General features: G+C 42.1%; 1 protein-coding gene across 1 annotated transcript in view; it reads right to left on the bottom strand.

Annotated features, from left to right (window-relative positions):
* The window catches only part of CHRNA5 (cholinergic receptor nicotinic alpha 5 subunit), a 498,396-nt gene that overhangs the window by 360,507 nt on the left and 121,253 nt on the right, over positions 1-16,636 (bottom strand). The window lies entirely within an intron of this gene.

Raw genomic sequence — 16,636 nt, 5'->3', positions numbered from 1 at the left:
GAGCCCTATGGGGGTTCAAATGAGAATGGGGATGTACCGGGTCCGGGTCCCGCAAAAGGGATTTACTGGGCCCTCCAATGTCGGAATGGCTCGGTATGTCCCCTTTTGCGGGACCCAGACCTGGTACCCGGTATGGGGGTAAAAAATGCCGCTAAAAGCAGCATGGCTACCTCCATACTTGTAATGAGGCCCTATATTTAAATACTTGAGAATATCTCTCTTGTTTCTTTCAGATAGCAACAGCAGCAATGTGATTCATATTCTTCAATGCCGAAGTGGCTTAATGTATGTTGAACAGACATCTAAGCATGTCACAGACCGCACTGGAGAACATCGCTCATGTATTTGCACTGAGAATCTGCAGATTCCTATTGATTGAATTATTCATGCAGACATAAACAAAATACAGTGATTAATAAAGTCACAAAATCACGCAAGGAAGAAAATCTCAAGGCTAGCTTTGCTTAAAAAATATGTATAATTAATACACATGCTCTGGGCAAAACTAGCACAACTTAACAATACGCCAGTCCTCCAGATATGTTATGTTATGTTATTTTTCATTTATATAGCACCTTATGTACCATTGGCATGATCTCAAGGCGCTGGTAGGTTGAACCCCCTCGGGAACCGAAGTTCAAGTCAGTAGAGAGAGAGAGAGTCATAAGGTGTGTGTGACCAGCTGATATGTGTGCAGCAGGTGAGGCATTCCTGTGATAGCTGCTTCTTAGCGGTAGATGTTGTAAGTGGCTTCAATCCAGCAATTCAACTAAGTCAATGCTTAGGATGGGCTGCCCAATGGAAGCCCTTATTTATATATTTGTATGTCAAAGTTCTTTAAATCTGGATGATGAACCCTTATATAACGCCCCTCTCTTTGAAACCCCCTGACCTCACTGAGCCAAGAAGTAGGTTTGTTTTGCAAATTAAAAGATTTATTTGAAGAATTAAACAATATAAATATCACACTTTTATGAACAAAATAATATCTGAAAAGCACACTTATGAATATGGACGGTAATCAACAAGGGGTAATATTACAAAATCAACAATCTCTTTAATCACTTAGGAGTATGAATATGGAGGATACGGTAGCAGAGAATACTTTTGTGATTCCAGGAAATGCAATAATGGGAAAGAATGCAACACAGAAATAGACTCAATATGATTTCAATCAAAAGATAATATGGTCACTTTTTCCCCTGTGACTACTCACTCCCCCCTATGCAATATGAAGAGATGGAAATGAGGGCACACAGGTTTCAGAAATACAATCAAGGCGCACCTGAGCGAGTCCCGTGGAGTGCCGCTTTGCCACGTTTTGCTGCTCGTCTTTTATTGGAGTCTGCTACAAACTTTGCAAATTACATGCTCTTGGAACTCCATTTACCAAAAGGTGACTTGATAGAGAAAGAAAGCACATACTAAATCATGTATTTAATTTCAACATTCATATGCGCTTTAATCTTTCATCTGTTTAGGCTTTGTGGCTTGCTGTTGGAGGTGGGAGCATAAAAAGGAGGAGGCGCGCGCACCGTGCGCGCGCACCCGAGCGAGTCCTAGTGGAGTCCCGCTTTGCCGCGGCGTCGCGGCGGTCGGGGCTCCACAGGTCTTGTTTCGTTCGCAAACTATTTCCCCTTGTTCTCCTGCTTTTGATATTTATAATAACAATAATTGTGAGTCACCTTGGCGAAAATCGTGGCTGTTAAAGTATTGACCTAAAACAATGTCTACAAAAGTAAATGGTCCTTACTGTTTAACAACTGACATGCTTGAAAACATACGGCAGCGTATAATGTCTGAAGTTCAGCCTTTCCATGAAGATTGCCAAAGTGATGGGACAAATACTAACTTGTGCTCAACACCAATTCAGCGTAGTTCAAGAGCTACTACGAAAACGCTGAGTAAGAAGATAACTTCAAAACTGAACAATGCTGACATTCGTAAATATGGTTTTGGCACAGTGGCTTCTGTTGACCCGATGGAAGTGCCTACTATGGGTGCTGGTATAGTAACTTTGACAAATAGTATATCAGCTACCCACCTAGGCGGGCGGATAGCTGCTCACGAAATGGGGGGCTCGGATGATACTCAGCAAACGGATGAAAACACTGACTTCTGTGACAGACAGCATGCTTCTGAAAAATGTTCTATCTGGAGCCCCGCAAGCAGAAAACCCTGCCTTAATTAATCCCCCCATTGAGGCTATTATTGATTTGAATTCAACTAATTCTTGCTTTGCAGCTAACATAGAGGGCTCAAATTTATTACGTTCTCCGGATATGTTTAAATGATCTAGTTGTAATACTACATTGTCAAATGTTTCTTTCATTGCTCCGACTCCTCGTAGGACAAATGATGTTACACAGGATCCTCAAAAAACTCACAATACTTCTAGAACTTCATGTTTGACTCTTGAGGTCATGAACATCGCGCTAAAGTCACTCGCCAAATTGTTTGAATCTACTCATGCCACACTTAAAATTCTCACAAACAATTTGGATATATTCAAGTCTGAACATTCGAAATTAAGTACCGGAATCGAGTGCTTGCGCAGTGATTTTAATGAAAAGCTTAAGAATGTTCTTGACTTGCAAAAAAAGATAATCTGCTTCCAAGATGAGAAACAGTCTGCTAATGTAAAAAAGACTATGTTTTATACGAATGTCTTTACACAAACAGCTATGGATGCATATTGTGAAATTGTAGAATCCATTACAGATCCTTCAAATAACCAACAAGCATCTGCAGTTACACATTCCCATAAAAAGAAAACATCTGTGCCGTTTGTTGCAGGTGCTATAACTGAAAAATGTGTAGCAAAGAACACTAAGATTAAACAGGCAAATTTTCAGTCAATCCCAGGGGATCAAACAACAGGACACTCAACCTTGAAAGATACATACTCTGTATTTGATGTGAAAGCTGCAAATAAAGCGTTAGTGACAAAAGCCAAGCTGCTAAAGCTGCCAGTACAAAAGAAATCAAAAAACGTTAAAACACCAAAATTAATGGTTTCATCATCATCATCGAAACAATTTATCAGTAATTTGACATGTGCTGACAGCAGATCCCAGGTGGCCTCAAACAATATAACAAAAAAATACGTTGCTCTGGCCAACCTGAGGAAGAACAAACAACTTGACTCCGGTCATTTAGCAAGAATGGTTGTGGAGCACCCTCCATTAAATGATTTGATAAGATTAGTGGAAGACCATCATTCGCCCAAACAACTAGACCATAAAGACGCACAATCTAATACTATGCAAAATCATTCCCTAATTGAATCAAATAAAAATAGGGAAGTCCCTGATGATATTGTAATATCAAGGCAAAAATTAAGACAAGAAATTGATCTTTATCTGGAGAATCGTAGAATTGAACCTCTCAATTTCCCAATTATAGCAAATGGACCTGCGAAATGTAGCTCTGTTACCATACCCACAATTTCACCAGTGTTGTCCTCTACAGAAAATAAGAATATCATCTCTAAACGAGTAAGATTTGCTAAAATTGAACATCAAGCTGCTCAAGATAAGGTACAAGAGGCCTCAAAGGAGGGTCATAGTGTTCAAGCGGATCTTGAAGAGATTAAAGATTCTATTGCTCGCCTGTGGTTATTAAACCAAAAACAAATAATATTTCGATGTTAAAAAATACTAATGAGATGAATATAAATTCGCGTGGCTCACACAGACGAACAAATCGAACCCCTTGGTACAATGGCCCCCAGACAGCCAAAGCAGATTGTGAAAAAGACATCCACTGAGTGTGAGACCAGGCATTCCTTGTTACTATCTTGCCGTCAGAATCGGCAATACCATATGAATCATCAGAGTATTCTTAATCTATTCTCTGAAATTCAGATGCTTAAAGAAATAGAGTCAGCTGATCTTGACCAAATAGAATTCCCAAATAAGGATAATCTCAGCATAGCTCTGGTATGGACTCGCTCCTTGATCATATATAACATCATTTGGGTAGCCAGAGATGCTTTTTTTGACTTGGGTTTTGTAATAACATCCAAGGATGTAACAAAATATCCATTAAAATCTTGTCTTAAATCTTCGCAAAAAACCCAGCATCAGACGTTAGCTTATAAACCTAGGGAAAATTAATGTGAACAGAAAGAACATACTCATATAACAAGAGTATAACTAGAGAAAGCTAAAGAGCTAGTGTGTATATCAGTAATTAGCTGGAATACAAGAGGCCATAACCATCTCATAAACAATCCTAAGAGTATTTTGTGTGATTATGACTTCATATTTCTGCAGGAAACATGGCTATCTTGTCCGCCTTTGTGGAATAACTATGAGATACAATTAAAACCGGCTTTACGAGCCGCCAAAGGAAGACCAATGTCCGGTCTACTTACTGCTGTAAACACATTAGCAAACATACATTTTGACCCATTACCAACGATCAACCCGTTTATTCAATGCTCTCTCATCAACATTAATTTTTTCAAAATTGTTTGTGTCAATGTATATTGGAACCCTGTGGGCATCACAACTAGATTGTTTTTCAAAAACCTAACAAATGTTTTGGAAAATGTTATACTGACACATGGCATCTCATACATCATTTTAGCTGGAGATTTGAATTTACATTTATTGGATACAAACGTGGTGAAAAAGCAGGAACTGTTGACCTGTGGAACAAATTTGTGAAAGCATGGAACTTGGTCATGTTAAATGGCACTAGTGCCGCTGATTCTCCCCCTCTTGCTACATAGGTCAGTCGAAAGCAATCAGCGATCATTGATTATATTTCTGTATCCAGATGTCTCCTTGATTGCTCTAATGATTTTACAGTTAAAATAACTGATCATAGTGATCATCGACCATTGACTTTTAAGCTCATGTTGACTACAGCTCCACCCTTATTGAGACAGTCTATCAAGGGCTCAGTCAATGTCAATAAATCTTTGAATCGGCTAAAATGTTCTAACGAATCATTAGCTTACTATCGTGTCCATCTGAAAATGTATGAGAAAGGCGACCTTGATTGTGATAATATAACTGAGTTGGCACCATACCATCTAATGCAATTGTATGCCACTCAACAAAATACCCATGTGAGATCGAACCAAGTATCTGATAATGCAATTCGTTTGAGAAAAGCTCTATTAAAACTTCTTATAGAAATTTGTTGCGAGAATACAAGAACAACAAGCATCACAAAGATGCGGAATCTATGATAAATCTAATACAAAGCAAAAATACGTCTCCAATTTGGCAATTACTGAACTCAGCTACTGAAGTGCCACAACTTACCACTCAGATAAATGGTGTATCAGAGAATGATTGGATAACCCATTTTTCGAACTGATATGTTGCGCCTTCTGAGCCTGAAGCCTTGGACATGCTTGCTACTACTTTTGATCTAGAGTTTGATGAAGACGATATTCGACATTTTATCAACAAAGCGAGCATGTCCCGTGCTCCTGGCCCAGATGGACTCTCAAATGTTATGCTAAAAAAGAACGTTGATCTGTGGACACCCATTCTATACACATTATTTCGGTTAATCATTTGCTATCAAAAAGGTCCTAAATCCTGGACACAGTCCATCATTGTTCCGATTTATAAAAAAAACGCAATAGACAAAATCCTATGAGTTATCGTCGGATAGCCCTGTTAGATGTTTCGAAAAAAAATTCTGCAGATTATTTCTTTGTGATTTGAACTCATGGTCACTGATAAATCATCGACGAGACCCATTTCAAACAGGATTTATATCAGGATTACAATGCGGAAGCAACCTCTTTATATTGCCTTTGTTGATTTCCGTATGGCTTTTGATTCAGTAGACAGATGCTTACTTATTAAGAAATTGCTGAAATTTGAATGCCCGAAATCCCTTATAAAAATCATAAATCTTTTGCACTCAGACACTTCAGTGCATATTAAGCTAAATATGGAAGGCCTTCTATCCAAAACAATTATAATGGCTAGAGGCCTAAAGCAAGGCTGCATATTGGCGTCAACACTGTTTAATATGTTTTTATTGGACTTAGCTGATGCTTTTGCTTCTGTGCATTCAGATTCCCCAAAATTAGGAAAACAAGTAATAGCTTGGCTCCTCTTTGCGGATGACCTTGTTTTAATTTCCCAAACTCCATCTGGGTTACAAATATTGCTTGACGTACTTGATCAATATGTGATAAAAAACAAACTAACTGTCAACCAAAATAAAACACAAATCGTCATTTTAGGTAACTCTAAAATAATGACGAAAAGCAGATTTAAATGGTCAATATGTAGTCACAATCTGCAAGTGGTCTCGGATTATAAATACCTGGGAATGAATTTTAACAATGAAACCTTGGATAAACCACTGGATATATCTATACAAACCAAACTAACAATGTTAATTTCTCAGGCTAAAATTGGTCATGCTAAATTTGGAACATGTACATGTGTATCCATAATGTCTTACTATCAACAGAAAGTAGTACCCGTCATTACATATGGGATGGAATCAGTGCTTCCTAAACCTGATTTGGTATGGAATCGAGTAGAAGCTAGGTTTTGGAAGATGTTACTAAATTTGCCCAAAAGCACTCCAAGTATGTTGCTAAGGTATGAACTTGGCCTTTTATCTATTCATGTGCAAGTAACGTGGAAAATGTGTACACTATTCAGAAAATGTAATATGGGAGTCTCCAAGCGAGATAGCCTGGCTATTTTGGCAAACTACATGTTAACATCAGATCATCTATTTCCGCTTAAATGGAGAACACACATTATAAATGCTCTTGCAGAAGCAGATATTTCAATTGATCTGCTAATTACAAATCAGAATCGTGCCAAGGCCAAATTATACCAGCTGGATTGGGTTATGACACAAGAAAAAAAATCCCTCCCCAAATCTAAGGCCAAAAATCTTAAGATTATGCTTTAATTTGTGGCCGGTTAATGAAATTTTGATAAAACGAGGACTTGTGGGAAAAGAACTAAGTTATTGCCGATTTTGCAAGGACATATCTATGAGAGAAACATTGCATCATATCATTATGAATTGTAAAGCTTTTGCTGTTTCGCGTTTTAAACTAGCCAAACGTGTATCTTTGATTCAATATGATCGTACTGAAACTGAAATTTGGACTGACATTTTTGGGTCTGCCAAAATATCGGTTAGAATTGCCACGATTCATATTCTTGATGTTGCATTTCAATATGAACAAAAATACAAAAGCTGTATAAAGAACTATCAAGGCAGAGAATTTGAGTGCACACAAGATGTGCAAACTAAACAAAAAACTTGATAACTCGATGACATGTTGGCAAGAAATTACAACAGGTTGTTAAATTGCATCATTTTATCTCTTATCCTTTTTATTTTCTAGTTATTGTTAATGAAATCAATGAGAAAATGTTATACATATTGTCAAAAATTTAGACTTTTATATGTTCTTTTATTATATTTGTAAAGTTGAATTGTCAACTAAATCAAATAAAGACAAAAAAAATACAATCAATAATGCAGTTCAATCCCAGTTCCCCCAGCAAGCTTAGAGAGACACAGGAATGATTTTAAAACAGGCAAAAATACTTTTGAATGTGATTGCAATGAAGGTGAAAAATATGCTAAAATGATTTTAATTCACTAAAGGAGATTCAGAATAAGTCATAGTTACTTTGGATTGGTTCAGGTCAACACTAGCAACTATAATGAATTGGAATTTGTTTTGGGTTTGTTGGAATGGTTAGGATCTTAGCTTTAATATGACAGTTAAATTTCGGTTCTAGGACGTGCGGTTCAAATGTTACGGAAGTTTTTGTGAAGGTAGATTTTTCAGAAATAGAATAAAGATTTCAGAAATGACAGATGTGCTTTACAGATTTGAAATCAACCCGATGGACACACGATTCTATAATGCAGTTCTGAACAAGTTGAAATGGATGGAAGACGATTACTTTAAACTAAGAGCTTGGTTAAGGACAGTTCTAGACTAGATACTCACTCCTAGGCTTTGGAATGGAATGCGCCTCGTCAAAGATCTGGTCAAGGGTTTGACTTCACTCGCCACCGGACAGGTCTCAGTCACTGGGTTCTGCTCACAGCACGGCACGGCGGTCTGGGTATCTTGAACTGGTCTGATGGGTCTGGATACAGCACTGCTCTCTCTGGGTCTGGATCTGGGTTCTAGCATAGGGTTTTTAGCTAGAACAGCAAAACAGCTCAGCCAGGCTGTTGGATTTTGAGATGCCCCTTGGAAGTTTAGGGGTTAGAATCAGGTTGCTAGATTCTGAGGACTGCTGAAAAGAGTTCAGCTTTTGGGATTGGCCTCTCTGCTTCAAGGTTCTAGAGTTTGGTTCTAGAGTTTGGTTCTATCTGTAGCCTGGAATCTTCCATCAGGGTGCGTCGCAAGAAATCGGTTGAAGAGTGGAAAGAGTGTGTTCTCTCTGGGTCTCAGCAGACCCTATTTATGTGTTTCCATAGGGGGTGAGTAGGCTGATTCTACAATGCCCAACCCTCTAAGGATTTGATAGGTTAGAGAATTCCCCGTCCCCTGACTGGAGAAAGGATCAGCGTGTCAGAATGAGTCCGAGTGATGCTGTGTTTATGGCTTAACTGAAATCCCTCCCCTTTGCTTTTACCTAGAAAATCAATTTTTCGCAAAAAACATATTTCCCAGATACACAAGTAGTTCATAATACATATACACATCACAGATTAATGAAGGCATGTCTCTGTTCAAGTCCCATGTTCCTACAAGCTTGGTTCAGAAATTACCACTTTTGGTGGGTTTCCCAATATTGGTTCTGCACCAAATTTTACACAAACATACCCACCCTCTCTGAGCATATTACTGTAAGTTTTTCTGTTTCTAGCATAAACACTGTATCTACAATATGAATAAATTCCGGGGTTTAGTCTCAGAACATCGCACGGAGTTCAGCTTAGTCTCAAACTGTGAGTGAATTTTTCATTTTAACCATCTCAAAGTTGTACATTTTTGTCAGCTTTGTACACTTTGTTATAAGCAATTTTATAAAACATATATTTGCTTGGCCATCTGAATCCACAATGGTTTGTCTCCACCCCCAGAGCTGGCTGACTCAGAGGGTCACATGTCCTGTCTCTCCCAGAGCAGTTGTTGACCAGTCACACCCAAATCAGCATATTCACATTCATCCCAAAGCCCCCATTGTCTTGACTGAGGGCAGCAGGCCAGGGTGCCTTGGCTAGTTCTTGTTCACACCAGTCTGTCAATCTCTTGGCCAATGGCAGGGGAAGTCTCCTTTGTCCAGGGGAAGGTGTGGAATCTGTTTGATCCCAGTGTGGGAAACTTTTTAACTCTGCAACCAATGTCTACAAATTGTCTTTTCTTACAATATAACCCACATTTTTAATACATACATTAAACAATTGCTTCCTTTAAGCCTTTTCAGAATATAGTTTCAAATTGTCTCCACCCCTTAGGCTTCTGATAGCAAGTATTTCTTTGGCATAGTTTGGGGTTCCATGTTTAACTTTACAAAAATGGTTTTAAAACGCCGGCTTTTTGGTAGAGGCGAGTAACGGTACTGCACCCATTTTTGACAGCTGTCTTTCCATCAGTATCTTTAAAATAGGGGATTTTGCTCTGAGAACATATGATTCTTGCTGACATTGTATTTGTGTGGATTCTTGCAGTAAATGATGTGGAACACCCAACAAAGAGGTTGGATCTTTTAGGGTGGTTTGTGAGCCATGATTTTAGCACTTTGACACCCAAGAAAACGGATTTTTGAAACTAGCTCTATTTCTTTTTCAATCAGCATTGCTATTTCCAAGTGGTTTCAGGCTACTTTGTGGATAGCCCAATGGTGGTTTTAGCAGTGATCTCCTGTGCTCACTAAAATAGGCAAAAGTGGATGGCAGCCTATTTTTCAGATTTTCACTGCAGACTTTCTGGTGATTTCTGGTGAGCAGCATGATTTCCAGTGGCCATTATGATGTTTCTGCTGCCAACAATGCACAGTGATGTTGCAGGACTTGGATAAGTGGGTTGATACATCCCAAAAGCCCCCCTCTTGCGATGGCCGTTGATCTTTCATCAATGGAACTTCGCAAGACTGGGATGTCAGCCTCATCTCTCCGGATTCCACAAATGGCACAGTTCATCGTCTTTGCCTCCATCAGGGGTGGATCGCTTGGTTCTCCTCGCCAGTCCTGATGGGAGTATTGAGCGATACACCGGGCCCCTCAGATCTTTGCTGCCGGTCCCCGGGTCGTCCTCCTTGGTCAGTTTCCATGGTTTCTCTCTCCTAGGATGACAAAGCAAAAAGGCCAAAAGATATTCGTAGACATTTCCCCACCACTATTAATGTAGTGGGGTGGGGATATACATTTTATAAATCAGTAGACATTTGTATTCTTATCATTGTATTTAATAAACTATATGTGGAACATTTTAGGGTTGGAATTTTTAAAAATCTGGAGTGGCCCCCTCTGGGGTTCCAGAGGACTCCTCCAGTTGCTTCAGAGTGTGCCTGGGATGGCAACACTTTAGCTGATTAATATGGATCCACTTATCTTCCCCCTCTGCCAAACTGCCTTTGTGGATGCGGATCTTGTAGGCGACTGGTGAGATCTTGTCTACAATTTCAAAAGGTCCCTTCCAGGTAGGCAGAAATGTCCACTGTTTGGCATGGTTCCTTTGGAAATTGTATAGATAGACCCGGTCTCCTACATTGTATTCTTTTCTGGTGGTCTTTAAGTCATAGTGGGTCTTCATGCTATCGGCTGATCTTTCTAGATTTCGCTGAGCATAGGCAAAAGCAGGTTGAAGGTGTTTTCTCAAATTTTCAACATTCTCATGAGTTGTGGAGGCATTTATCAATGTCTGCTCTTGGGTCCTGTAAAGCAGATGCTGGGGAAGCACCATCCTGCGTCCAATCATCAACTCAAACAGTGACATTTTAGTTGCAGATGAAGGGGTAGATCTGATGGCCATTAGGACAAGAAGTAATTGGATATCCCAACTTGGCCCAGAATATGCCACAAATGTTTTTAATATGCTCACAATGGTTTTGTTGTAACGTTCTACTACACCACCAAAGGCTAGCTGGTAAGCAATGTGTAACTTCCTTTTAACCCCAAGTATCTCCCACATCTTTGTCATTACTTCGCTGGTGAAATGGCTACCTCTGTCTGACTCAATCCTTTGGGGTAGTCCAAAACGCGAAAAGATGTGGTTGATCATCAGGGCAGCTGCTGTTTCTGCCTTGCAGTTTGGGGCCTGGAGACATTCCACCCATTTAGTAAATAAGCATGTCACAGTCAACATGTACTTATTCCCCCTAGAGGAGCGAATCACGGGCCCAATGGAATCTACTTGCAAATCTGACCATGGCAGTGTCATCCCCCTCTTTTGGAGAGGCGCATGGTGTGTGAGGGATGTTGGCTGAAATTGTGCACACACAAGACACCCCTTCAAGTATTGGTCGCGGTCCTGCCCCATGTGTGGCCAGTATGCAACCTCTCTTAAGATTTCAAGTGTTGTATGAAACCCCCTATGACCGGCTGTGGCCGCATCATGGGCGTGACTTAACATCAGGCTTCGGAATGAGGTAGGAACCACCCACTGATCATAGCCAGCTTGGGATTTCCTTACCAACAAACCGTCTTGGATTCGGAACATTTTTGGACATTTCATCAACACTCTGAGGTCCACTTTCCCTATGTAATCGGTATCCGTCAGGGGAAAGTTCTCAGAGTCCTCAATGTGTCCATAAAACGTACCAATTATGGATCCCCTTTTTGAGCCGTAATCAAATCAGCATCTGGGGTCTCCTTACTCCATTGTGCAGTTGAAAGATCATTGTGAGCATTTGTCTGGGACCTAGTGATAGCAGTGACCTGGATTTCTCCCAACAGGGACTCGATCTCTATTAGATCCCCTTGGATGTCCCCGGTTTTGGCCAGCTGATCAGCTAAGTCATTTCCAGTTTTGTCTGGTCCCTCTACTTTGGAATGACCCTTGATCTTTTTCCAGTAGATGGTCAATCCATTCAAGGTGACCAGATCATCAATATTTTGGATTAACTTCCAATGTTTCAAGGGTTTGTTATCAGCACATAGCATGCCTCTGGTTTTCCAGTTAACCATGTGCTCCACGAACCCATTCCGTACATAATCTGAATCTGTGATTATGACCAGTTCGTGGAGTTGATGTTGGACAGCAGTGAGGATGGCTTGATGCACCGCCATCAACTCTGCCTCTTGACTACTTCGGGGACCAATCTTGTACCCAGCGGAGGGTTCTGGGAACTCATTCATCCATACATTCCCTACGCCGGCCACAAGTTATTTTTCCCTGTTGTTGTCAACATGGTAAGAGCATCCATCCACATAGACAGTGGGCATTCCCTCACACTTGTCTTCTTCAAAGACTTTGTGTGGGAAATTAAGGTATGCCTCCATGTTGTCCTTGATTTTTAGACTCTCATCCTCGAGACAGTTTTCTCTGGCACAATCATGCAAGTCAGCCAGACCTTGCACGAGGGGACTCTTCTTGTTTTGGCCATATCTGACCTGCACAGGAAAGCCTTACATTGACAGAATCCAGGAAGTAATTCGGGAATTACTCACATTTCCGGGCCGGATTTTGTCACTTTGGAGATATTGCAGAGGCTGGTGTGGAGTCTCCACTATGACGTGTTCCCCATGGATAAACGGGCGGTAATTCTTCACTGCCCACACCGTTGCCAGGGGTGCCTTCTCACAATCGTTGAATTTTTCCTCCACAGAGGATAAAGTTTTACTTGCATAGGAGATTACTTTATTGACCTTGTCATGCTTTTGGTATAATACTGCAATCAAGCATGTATTAGAGAACCCTGTCTCCAAGAAGAACTCCTTGTTTCTGACAGGGTAAGCTAGGCAAGGCGCTTGTGAGAGGCTTCTTTTGAGCTGTCTTACTGCCTCGGATTGTTCTGGACCCCATTCCCACTTGACCCCACCTCCCCCCTTGAAGAGATGAATCAGGAGTCTGGTGATCTCTGCGTAGCCCTCAATGAACTTTTTCTGTAATTAGTCAGTCTAAGGAGGCTCCTTAATTCCCGCAGAGTTGTGGGGTCTTTCAGTTTCTGAAGTGCTTCCACTTTCTTTTCCTGGGGACAGAGACCCTGAGGAGTAATCTCATGCCCCAAGAAATGAACACGGGTTCTACACCACTGTGCTTTCTGAAAAGAAAGTTTTGCTCCGGCAGCCCTCAACTGTGTCAGAACATAACAGATCTACGCTAAGTGTTCCTCAACAGTTGAGCTCTTGATGAGGACATCATCTACATAGGCCACATTACCCCGCTCGCCCAGGTCAGGCATGGCCTTATGCAGAAAAATGTTGAACTCATTGCTGGAGTTGAGGTATCCGAAGGGAGTCCGGGTCCATGTGTACTGCTGGCCCTCAAAGGTAAAAGCCAGATTGGTCCTCCCTTCTGACAGGCACAGTCCAGTATCCATTGGTTAGGTCTATTGCAGTGAATACCTGTGACCCCTGGACCTGGGCCAGCCCTTGGTCAATGTAGGGAAGAGGCCATCAGGAAGTATGGACCCGTTTGTTGAGCTCCATAAGGTCGGCGCAGAGTCTCCACTGGCCGTTTCGCTTCAATATTCCCAGCACCGGATTATTGAAGGTGCTGTGGACTGGACGGATTATCCCCCGGGACTCAAGGTTCTTAATTATTTCAGTAAGGGACTCCATTGATGCAAGAGGCAAGCGATATTGCTTCACAAACACTGGAGTCATGCCAGGGTCCGTGGGAATTGTTGTTGTGTGGATGTCGGTGAAACACAGTCATATGAGTCCATTGCAAAGAGATCTTGAAAATCCAAGAAAACTTATTTCAGCTTTTGCTTCTGCTCCAGAGTCACACAGGCATCAGCTAGGTTGACTCTCTCTTCAACCATCTTCCTAAAGCCTGGAAAGACTTCTGGTTTCACTATCTCAGCGGCCTCCTCCAGCGGGGTGGAGAAGTCCCCGGTCAAAGTGCTGATTTGGACTGGTGGCTTTAGGTGGGAAAGGCAGCCCTCATGGACCTGGAAAATCACCTCATCCCTCCTGAAGTCACAAGTCACATCTTCCTTACCATAAGGGCAGGAAGTGTACACCAGGAAGTTCCCCCATGCTGGGTGAAGCTCCTGTCTGGTGTTGTGTTGTCATCACTGTCACTGTCAAAACAGTCCTTGGGGATTGGTCCTAACATTTCATTACATAGATCAATGGAAAAATGTCGGTCATCAACCGCCATTCCAATAATGGTGCCTGCGGCTAGAGTGATACTCTTTAAGTCGCTGTTATCCACCTCTATTGGAATGATGTCATGTTCTATATTGACTAGTGGTGTTGGGTTTACCCCCAACCCTTGCTGTTTGAGAGAAGCATTTAGATGAATATAAGCATCCGGGTTTTTCAATTTCTGTCCTCTTTTAACTTTCACTTCCAGGGAGAATTGTCGGATCCTTTCTGGGATGGTGACTTCCTCTCCAATCTGAATTTCAACTGCATAAGGTAGCAATTGAGCTGACCTAAATGCTTTCTCTGGATCATCAAAGCCCATGGGATTATCTGCTAATCGGGACCAAGCCTTGAAGTTTATTAGGTCCAAACTAATGGCAAAGCGATTGAGAATGTCACTGCCTAAGTAAAAGGCGTCAGTGACGTCTCACATGACCCAACAATTATGGACTATGCTCTTGTTGCCAATGGAGATTTTGAGCATACACCTGCTTGGCAGGAGATGTTTGGAATAAAGTGTTTCCAGATCCATTTCCCAATTATCTATCAGTTTAAAGGTGGAAATGGCTGGATTTTTTGGGAGTTGGCGGAACATGGCTTCGCTGATGAAGCTCTTACCATTGTTCACACACACCCGGGTGAGAACAGAGTCCTTCCCTTCATTTAACTGAACAGGGATGAACAACTTCTCTCCAATTTGCTGAACATCAGCCAGGCTCTGAGCTGATTTCACATCTTTCTGGACTATAGGAGTGGGAATGTCTGATTATGGATTGGTAAAGAATTTCAGAGTGTTTCCTTCCAGTGTGGAATACCACCTTAAACTGGAAAGAAGGTTGATTTTCAGAAATAGAGAGGACCCCCCATCACCAGTCTGTTGCCCTACTGCTATTACTGTCACATCTGGAATTTGGTTGTTCTGGAAGTGAAATTCTACTTGATCAGATTTTTGTTCAACCATGTGGCATGTGCCGTTTAGACTAACATGGTTGATGCTCTGTTTCAATTTCATTGGTCGGCTAGTCTGGGTCCAGAGGACCTTGTTTACACAGTCTGTTAGGGGTGACAACCTTCTCAGGATGTCATTCCCTAGTAAACAAGGGGTGCCCTCTGGAGTCCCTACTATGACCGGGTGTTTCACCTTGTGTCGCCAAATTTTAATGTCCAAATCCGCGGTCCACTCGACGGGAATTTCCTTCCCGTCAAAATTCTCAAGTTGTCCAGAAAGAGAGGTGAGAGGAATTTGGTAATTCTCCCCCCTTCCTGAATTTAGTTCATCAAAGGCCTTTTTGGACAGTAGGGTAGTTTGGGATCCAGTGTCCACCAGTGTCAAAATTTTACCCTGCCCCTGTACTTGTACCGGGGCATAGTATCTTCCTTCCTTCTCCGCAAGGGGGCACAGATAATGCACATTTTTTGACAACTGGTGGGCTAATTCTTTGGTTTTGGACATGGAAAGAGAAGAGATTTGGGCAGAGTTCTGTGGAGAATCGTGGGAATCTGCAAGAAAAATTTGACAACTGGAGATAAGAGAAGCTTTGGGTTCCCCTGGTTCCGGTGCTGAGCCGACCCCCGCCCCATTTTTGGAGGCAGTCACCAGGATGGGTTTGAACCAGGGGATTTTGATGTTGTTGGTTCTGGGATGGGATGATGTGCGGCGCTAGCTCAGTCCCCACATCTACCCAGTCTGGATGTGAATCCCTTGGGACCCATTTTTCTTTGGGAGGAGTTCCCCCATCTCTGAAGGAGAACATTCTTTTCCCAGGATCCTCTGAGGACCCCTCTCCTTCAAATTGAAAGATCTGTACCTCCTCCTCAAAATGGGTCTGTTTGGGTCCTTTGTTTCTCCTACCCCCCCTCTGCTCCTTGAGTGGCAGGCTTTCAGGGGCAGGAGATTTCCCTTGTGCCTCCTCCCTGGGAACCGGTGGGTTGTCGGGGTGCTGCCCCCGTCATTGTTCTGGAGCACCAGGTCCAGAGTTTGGGGCATTCTGTGCCGGCATGCTCCTCTGAGGGTTCTGTTGAGCCCTCAGCATGCGACCCATATCCTGTGCCATATTTTGGACCTGGCGCTCTAACTGTGAAACCCGCTCAGGCTGATACAGGCTTCTGTTTTCTCCCCTGGGCTGATCCCGGGAAGGGTAGCTATCCCTTCTCTGGTAGTACCCCAGATTGGGAAGATTTGGGAACCCCTCCACACTTGGCCTCCCTACTCCCGGATTAGGTGGTCTGGGCTCAGGGAAGTGGGGAAAGAAGGATGGATGATTTTGGGGTTGGAAATTTTGTGGATACCTGGGGAAAAAGTTCTGCCCAGGATTTGGTGAATATCTGCCCTCGTGGGGGAAGTTAGGGGGGAGGTTCCCAGGGTTAGGTGCTTGGTTGGATCCCCTCCTTGGGCTGGAGG

The sequence above is a fragment of the Ambystoma mexicanum genome, chromosome 11, assembly GCF_040938575.1.
Source record: "Ambystoma mexicanum isolate Mex_15411 chromosome 11, UKY_AmexF1_1, whole genome shotgun sequence".
Classification (NCBI taxonomy): Eukaryota; Metazoa; Chordata; class Amphibia; order Caudata; family Ambystomatidae; genus Ambystoma; species Ambystoma mexicanum.
The sequence above is the reverse complement of the archived record's forward strand: the minus strand, read 5'-3'. Positions and strand labels throughout refer to the sequence as shown.